This window comes from Colobus angolensis, unplaced genomic scaffold (genome assembly GCF_000951035.1).
Source record: "Colobus angolensis palliatus isolate OR3802 unplaced genomic scaffold, Cang.pa_1.0 Scaffold242, whole genome shotgun sequence".
Lineage (NCBI taxonomy): Eukaryota > Metazoa > Chordata > Mammalia > Primates > Cercopithecidae > Colobus > Colobus angolensis.
This window is the reverse complement of record NW_012115622.1, coordinates 180427-188485: the sequence shown is the minus strand read 5'-3', so window position 1 is coordinate 188485 and position 8059 is coordinate 180427.

The window sequence follows — 8059 nt, the reverse complement described above, 5'->3', positions numbered from 1 at the left end:
AAAAAAAAAAAAAAAAAAAATTGAATTTTTTTTTTTGCCACAGGATCTCCCTCTGTCACCCAGGCTGGAGTGCAGTGGCATGATCATAGCTCACTGTAATCTCCACCTCCTGGACCCAAGCAATCCTCCCACCTCAGCCTCTCAAGTAGCTAGGACTACAGGTACAGGCCACCATGCCAGGCTAAGCCTTAGGCAGTTATCAACGAAGAATTTTAGAGATGCCATGACATTTTACATAAGCCATACAAAGGCATCATGGCACAAATATAGCACATGACCTTGAGTTCCCCTGCTGGAACCCACAGTTAGGAGTGTATGTAGAGAAGGTCAGATTGAAAGGCGGCCCCTTACACTGTTGACTGTGGGTTGACAACAAAGTTGGCATGGCTCAGCTATAGGTTCTGTGGCATGTCACTGCTGTGGCTGGAAAGGTGGTGAGGCTCCAGGAATGTTGAATAGTAACAGCATTTTCTTTTCTTTTTTCTTTTTCTTTTTCTTTTTTTTTTGAGATGGAGTTTCACTCTTGTTGCCTAAGCTGGAGTGCAATGGTGCGATCTCAGCTCACTGCAACCTCGGCCTCCCAGGTTCAAGGAATTCTCTTGCCTCAGCCTCACTAGTAGCTGGGATTACAGGCATGCGCCACCATGCTCAGCTAATTTTTTTGTGTTTTTAGTAGAGATGGGGTTTCACCATGTTGGCCAGGCTGGTTTCGAACTCCTGACCTCAGGTGATCTGCCCACCTTGGCCTCCCAGAGTGCTGGGATTACAGGCATGAGCCACTGCACAGGCTACAGTAACAGCATTTTCTAAGAGGCAGATTGACTAAAGGGCTGGCAGCTCGTGGGAGTTTGTATACTCCGCTTTTGGGAATAAAATGTTGACACATTTGTTCTGTTGTCTGAAGATAGCCTTCATTTTGAAATAGAAACACACAGAGAACTAAGTTTCCTCTGAGACGGTCAGGTGGTGTGTCCCAAAGCTGACTTGGAAAGAAATACAACAAGGTTACTTTGGGTTATTGTGGTTTATGCAAACTCAAGTCACAGTCTTGGAATGCCAAAGTAGAAATCCAGAACTACAGATCTGCCAAGAACAGAACATGGGCCAGCAAATTTGGATGTATTATCCTTCACTATGAGAGCCCAGGGGTTAGGGAAAGACAAGCAAGAAAGATACTTCAGTGTTTGGCAGATCTCTAGCTGCTAGAGACCCCTGGCATCCCCCATCCCCTCTTTGTAGGATACTTAGGGGCTGTCTGATTCAGCTTTCTCGTGTTATTGGTATAAATACCAAGTCCCGGAGAAACTAACCTTGCCTACTTAAATTAATGGTTGAAACATGAATAAGACTCATGGGATGACCTCCTTTTTAAATGAGATCTGGCAGGAAATGATCATGGTCAGAGCTGAAATGTCCTTTGTGTGGGCATCACATTTACACACATGCTGAGAATCCCATGTGTTGAGCAGGTCATCAGCATGTAGCGAGGGTGTTGATAAAGTTGTCCCAGGTCCTTGGTAATGACTGCTGAATGGTATCATTTAATCATGGAGTTGGGCAAGCCAGAAGCCTCAGTGGCCCTTGATCCCTGCCCTCATCCGTTCTATCACCAAGTCTTGTCAATACTGCCTTCTATCCACTTCTTTTTCTTCAGAACTGGGCTCACTACCATCTTTTCTTGTCTGGGCTTCTGGGACAGTGTTCTAATGGTCTGCCCATGTTTCCTCTGCCTGCAATTTGCTTTTCTCGCAGCAGCTGATGGTCTTCCCTCTAAAGACTAATTTTTTTTTTTTTTTGAGATGGAGTCTCGCTCTGTCACCCAGGCTGGAGTGCAGTGGTGCGATCTCGGCTCACTGCAAGCTCTGCCTCCCAGGTTCACACCATTCTCCCGCCTCAGCTTCCCGAGTAGCTGGGACTACAAGTGCCCACCACCACCCCTGGCTGACTTTTTTTGTATTTTTAGTAGAGATGGAGCTCACCATGTTAGCCAGAATGGTCTCGATCTCCTGACCTTGTGATCCGCCCACCTTGGCCTCCTAAAGTGCTGGGATTATAGGCATGAGCCACTGCACCTTGCCTTTTTTTTTTTATATTGTTAATTAATAAACTTTATTTTTAGAGCAGTTTCATAGGTTTACAGAGTACAGGGGTTTACATAGTACAGAGAGTTCCTTTATATCCACTTTTTTGTTTTTTTGAGACGGAGTCTCACTCTGTCGCCCAGGCTGGGCTGCAGTGGTATAATCTTGGCTCACTGCAACCTCTGCCTCCCAGGTTCAAGCAATTCTCCTGCCTCAGCCTCCTGTGTAGCTGGGATTACAGGTACACGCCACCACATGTGGCTAATTTTTGTATTTTTAGTAGAGACAGGATTTCACCATTTTAGCTAGGCTGGTTTTGAACTCCTGACCTTGTGATCCGCCCACCTCGACCTCCCAAAGTGCTGGGATTACGGGCGTGAGCCACTGCGCCCAGCCACTATACCCACTTTGTATGCCACTCACAGTTCCCCCTTTTATTAGCATCTTACATTAGTGTGGTACATTTCTTACAACTGATAAACCAGTATTGATACTTATTATTAACTGAAGACTGTTGTTATGAACCAAAGCTTACATTATGGTTTTCTCTCCTGTTGTATGACATGTATCCACCATTGCAGTATCATACAGAATAGTTTCGCTGCCCTAAAAATCCCTCATACTTCACCTTGTCATCCCTTGCCAGTGGTTATTTCAAAAAGTGGATCCTGTGGCCAGGTGCAGTGGCTTATGCCTATAATCCCAGCACTTCGGGAGGCCAAGGCGGGCAGATCATGAGGTCAAGAGATCAAGACCATCCTGGCTAACATGGTGAAACCCTGTCTCTACTAAAAATACAAAAAAATTAACTGGGCATGGTGGCAGGCACCTGTAGTCCCAGCTACTTGGGAGGCTGGGCAGGAGAATGGCGTGAACCCGGGAGGCAGAGCTTGCAGCGAGCCAAGATCGCACCACTGCACTCCAGCCTGGGCGACAGAGCAAGACTCCGTCTCAAAAAAAAAAAGGATCAGGAAACTAAGAAGCTGGGTCATTGAGTGGGTTCTCCATGAAGTCAGCAAAATCTCCCTTTCGCCCAGAAAGAAGAAGTGAGACAGTTATGTAAGAAATATGGTTGATGGATGACAGAGATGAAAGGAGAGACAGTGACAAGTTGGCTGTCGTGGATTCAGTGGGACAGAGGTTTTTCATAGGGGAGAAATTGTTAGAAGGGTCTTGGGGAACTGGAAGAATGTTGTTGATACTGTCTCCCTGTATTGGGGGCATGAAAGAATAAATAGCTTCTACTCAAAAGAGGTACAGGGGAAATGGTATACCTCAGGGGAAAGCCAGGTTTCAGTTCAGGCTAGAAGGTGAGAGAGTTTGCAAGTTTGCAAGCAGAGTTTGTGAGTCTCTGCTTGCATGTAACAGAAACCAGCTCCAGCTGTCTGGCCAATAGAGAGTGACGAGTTGAGAGAGTTGGCTATCTTGGACACTTGCACAAGATGGTAGCCACAGGCCTATCATTATGGGTGAGAAGATGCTATGACGGTCTTGGTGAGCTGGGAAGACACTCCAAAAAGTGTCCACTTTTGACAGTTCTGTGAAGAAGTTAAGGAAGTAGGAGAATTCATCAATAGATGGTTTCATTGGACACAAATATTAATAGAATGACTGGGTAAGTAGAGAGAAACAGAAGTACAAAGAACTATGGGGATTAGAGTGGTCCATGGGTTCCAAGTGGTGGTATCAGGAAGGTGGTATCTAGAATGGTAGATACAGGAGGACCTACAAGGACATGGTGACATTTGTCCTGTCTGTCCAACCCCTATTCTATTCCAAGTATCTGTCTGCTCCCTGATTCATCTTCACCCATTGAATTCGAGGTTTTTTTTTTTTTTTTTGGGTGGGGGGTACAGAAAAAAAATTCTTGCCCTGTTGCCCTTGCTGGAGTGCAGTGATGCAATCATAGCTCAGTGCAGCCTTGAACTCTTGAGCTCAAGCAATCCTCCTGCCTCACACTCCCAAGTAGCTGGATATACAGGGGGACCACCACACATGACTAATTTTTTAAAAAAATTTGATAGAGATGGGAGTCTCACTGTGTTGCCCAGGCTGGTCTGGATCTCCTGGCTTCAAGCAGTCTTCCCACCTTGGCTTCCCAAAGTATTGGGATTACAGGCTTGAGCTTGGCTGAATTTGAATTTCTGACTTTCTTCGCCTCATCCCCTTTCTTTGCCCCAGAACATCTCTTTGAGCTTCACTGTACCACCAAGCCTTCCGCTACCTCCCTAAGAAGCTGCATCCTGTATTATTTCTTAAACACCCACTGTGCGGATTGGATGCTGACCCAACCAGCTCCACTGAGCCCTGTGAAGCCCCCACCATCTTCTAACTTACCATATCATATTGTAATATATTTGTGTGTCTCTCTTGCATTTTAGTCTATGAGTTTCTTTAAGAGCAGGGATCATTTCTGGATCTTATTTACAGTCCTCCCCTGTGATGTCTAGCACATTGCTTGTGACCTAGACAGGGATGGACTTGTTGAATGACTGACTGACTGAATGAATGACTGAGTGAGTGAATGGACTTTGATCTCTTACTGTCCTGTTCCTGTAGTCTAGAAATGTTGGACTCAGAGGTACCCTCTCTGGCAAGACTTTCCCATTCTTGCCCACCCTTTTATGTGATTACTGATTTCCTGGTCTTGATTTCATGCTTGCCAGCCATAGACCATTTGCTGGGCTAAAGAATCCCAGCTTGAGAGATACCCTGTCCCAATTCTTCCTGGCCTGCCTTCCTAGGATCCTCCTAGAATATGGGTCTGAGACATACTGAATGTTTTCTCCACTTCCTAAAATGACATCTTTATAATATAGGCTGAGTCCCCATCTCTGAACACATGGGTTAGGGCCAGGATCACCAGGTCCATATTCCCCAGACTGATTCTTTTCCCACCTTCAGTACTTCTGCCATTCTAGCAGAAGGGAAGCCTAAGTGAACAGAGTGGCTGAGAAGTTACATGGCCATGATAATGCCTGATTTCAGGAAAGGGATTACTTCTGGAGTAGCAGGGAGATGACACAAGAGCAGGCACAGGCTATGGGAGCTTCAACCCTATGGGTGACATTTTATTTCTGAGATGGATACATACACATTCAAGATTCCTTAAATCTCTTTTTTTTTTTTTTTTGAGATGGATTCTCACTCTGTTGCCCAGGCTAGAGTGCAGTGGCATGATCTCGGCTCACTGCAACCTCCATCCACCTCCTGGGTTCTGGTGATTCTCTTGCCTCAGCCTCCTGAGTAGCTGGGATTACAGGTGTGCACCACCAAGCCCAGCTAATTTTTGTGTTTTTTTTTTAGTAGAGATGGGGTTTCGTTATGTTGCCCAGGCTGGTCTCAAACTCCTGACCTCAAGTAATCCACCTGCCTGGGCTTCCCAAATTGCTGGGATTATAGGCCTGAGCCCACTGCACCTGGCATAAATGTTTTGTAATCCTGAAACATTTCAGTGGCAAAGCTTAGAATGAGAGGTACTCAGCTTTTGCCTAAGCAGGATGCCAGCAGTGGACCTGGGGATAGAGATAGTAGTGGTTGATGGACTCTAGGAGTTTAGGGGAATTAAAGCGTTCAGCAGAGAGAGGACAAAGGGGCAGCAAAGGGCTTCTGGGCTCAGGGCCAACATCTTGGACCACAAGGCTATCAGTTTGACTGACTGTAAAAGCCTGTGAATCTATTGTGTTCACTGGTGAAAATCTTCAAAATAGGCAATCCCTATCTTATTAGTTTATTTGTTGGTCTGTTGTCTGGAACTGGGAATGAATTTTCCTATAGAAACAATATTACAAATGGTGGCTCTGCCCCAAGGCCAGCCCACAAAAGCTCACAGAACCGTAATGTACCGGAAATATTGTACTCATAATACTAAAGATCCTGACCACTATTTATAAAAGTGTTTCTGTGGGAAAGTGCATTTCGAGTTTTAATGCTGGTAACACGTACTCCTCAGCCCTGTGAGTCCTGGACTCTTGACCTTACTCCCGCTGTGCTCTAATTCTTATCAGAATGGCACCATAAGCAGCAGGAAGGCAAGTTAGTTGCCTTCTGTGGCTACAAAATTCAAGCTGAAGTTTCAAGCAGTTCATCTTCTCTGAGCTGACCCCAACCGCTACTATGTACCCTGGCCTGTGATCTACGTTTAGCCTTTTAAACACAACAAAAAGCCTCTTATGCAAGACATGCCTTGTGCACCCTATCCCAAGCCGATACATAAACTCTGTCACATTAGGGACTCAATTTGGATGTTTCTGGAATGCCAGAGATGAGCAGGAGTCTTCATTTCATAAGGAAAATGGTCTGGAAAGTTTTGGGACTAGTAAAATCCCTGACACATTGGAAAGGGACAGCTTTTGAACAGGGGCTCGCATAATCAAGTGGAGAAGTCACCTGATGTTGACTGAAAAGACATGAAAAATGTCCCTAAGGAGGCTGGGCATGGTGGCTCACGCTTGTAATAGCAGTGCTTTGGTAGGATGAGGTGGGCGAATCACTTGAGGTCAGGAGTCACAACGCCAGGAGTTTGAGACCAGCCTGGCCAACATGGCGAAACCCCATCTCTACTAAAAATACAAAAATTAGCCAAGCTTGGTGGCATACGCCTGTAATCCCAGCTACTAGGGAGGCTGAGGGAGGAGAATCGCTTGAACCGGGAGGTGGAGGTTGGAGTGAGCCAAGATGGCACCACTCCATTCCAGCCTGGGTGACAGAGACTCTGTCTCAAAATATATATATAAATAAATGAATGAATGAATGAAAATAACAGAGTTTCAATGGCAGATTTGATTAAGCAGAAGAAAGAATCTGTGAAATTAAAGATAGGACATTTGAAATATCCTGTCAGATGACCAGAAAGAAAAAAAAGTTTAAAAAGTGAAAGCCTTTGGGATTTATAGGACACCACTATGAAGTGGGTCAAACACATTATGGATTTCCAAGAAGTAGAAAAGCTTGAAAAGGCCTGAAAGTATATTTGAAGAAATAATGGGTAAAAACTTCCCAAATCTTTAGAGGCAAATGGGCTTCCAGATACATGAAGTTCAGAGGCCCCAAAAAAGGCCAGCCCAAAGAAAATAATACCAACATACACTATAATTAAAATATCAAAAGTCAAAGACAAAAAGAGAATTTCAAGAGCAGCAAGAAGAAAGGAATTCATCATATACAAGGAAACTTCAATAAGGCTATCAGTGGATTTCTCAGCAGAAATCTTATAAGCCAGGAGAGAATAGGATGCTATGTTCAATGTATTGGAAGAAAAAAACTGCCAATCAGTTTTTTGTAAAGCTGTCCTTCAGAAATGAAAAAGAGATGATAAGGTCTTTTCCAGACCCCCACCAAAAAGAAATCTGAGGGAGTTCATTACCACTGCACCTGCCTTATAAGTCAGTTCTTCAAGCTGAAATAATCAAGGATTCTGATTAGCAATGGTAAAACATTAAGATATTAAGTTCACAGGTAAGCCGGGCGCGGTGGCTCACGCCTGTAATCTCAGCACTTTGGGAGGCCGAGGCGGGTGGATCACAAGGTCAGGGGATCGAGACCATCCTGGCTAACACGGTGAAACCCCGTCTCTACTAAATATACAAAAAATTAGCTGGGCGTGGTGGCGGGGCCTGTAGTCCCAGCCACTCCGGAGGCTGAGGCAGGAGAATGGCGTGAACCCGGGAGGCGAAGCTTGCAGTGAGCCCAGATGGAGCCAGTTCACTCCAGCCTGGGCGACAGTGAGACTCCAGTCTCAAAAAAAAAAAAAAGTTAACAGGTAAAGGTAAGTATATAGTCACATTCATAACACTCTAATACTGCAATGGTGGTATATAAATCACTTTTGACGCTAGTATAAAAGTTAAAATATAAAAGTATTAGGTGGTCCGGGCTTGGTGAGGCGGGGTGGCGGGGTGCCTGGCCGGACACCCCTGCATGCCCTCCCTGTACCCAGGCGGAGGGCGGAGCTCGTGCGGGGAGGCGGGAGGGTGGGG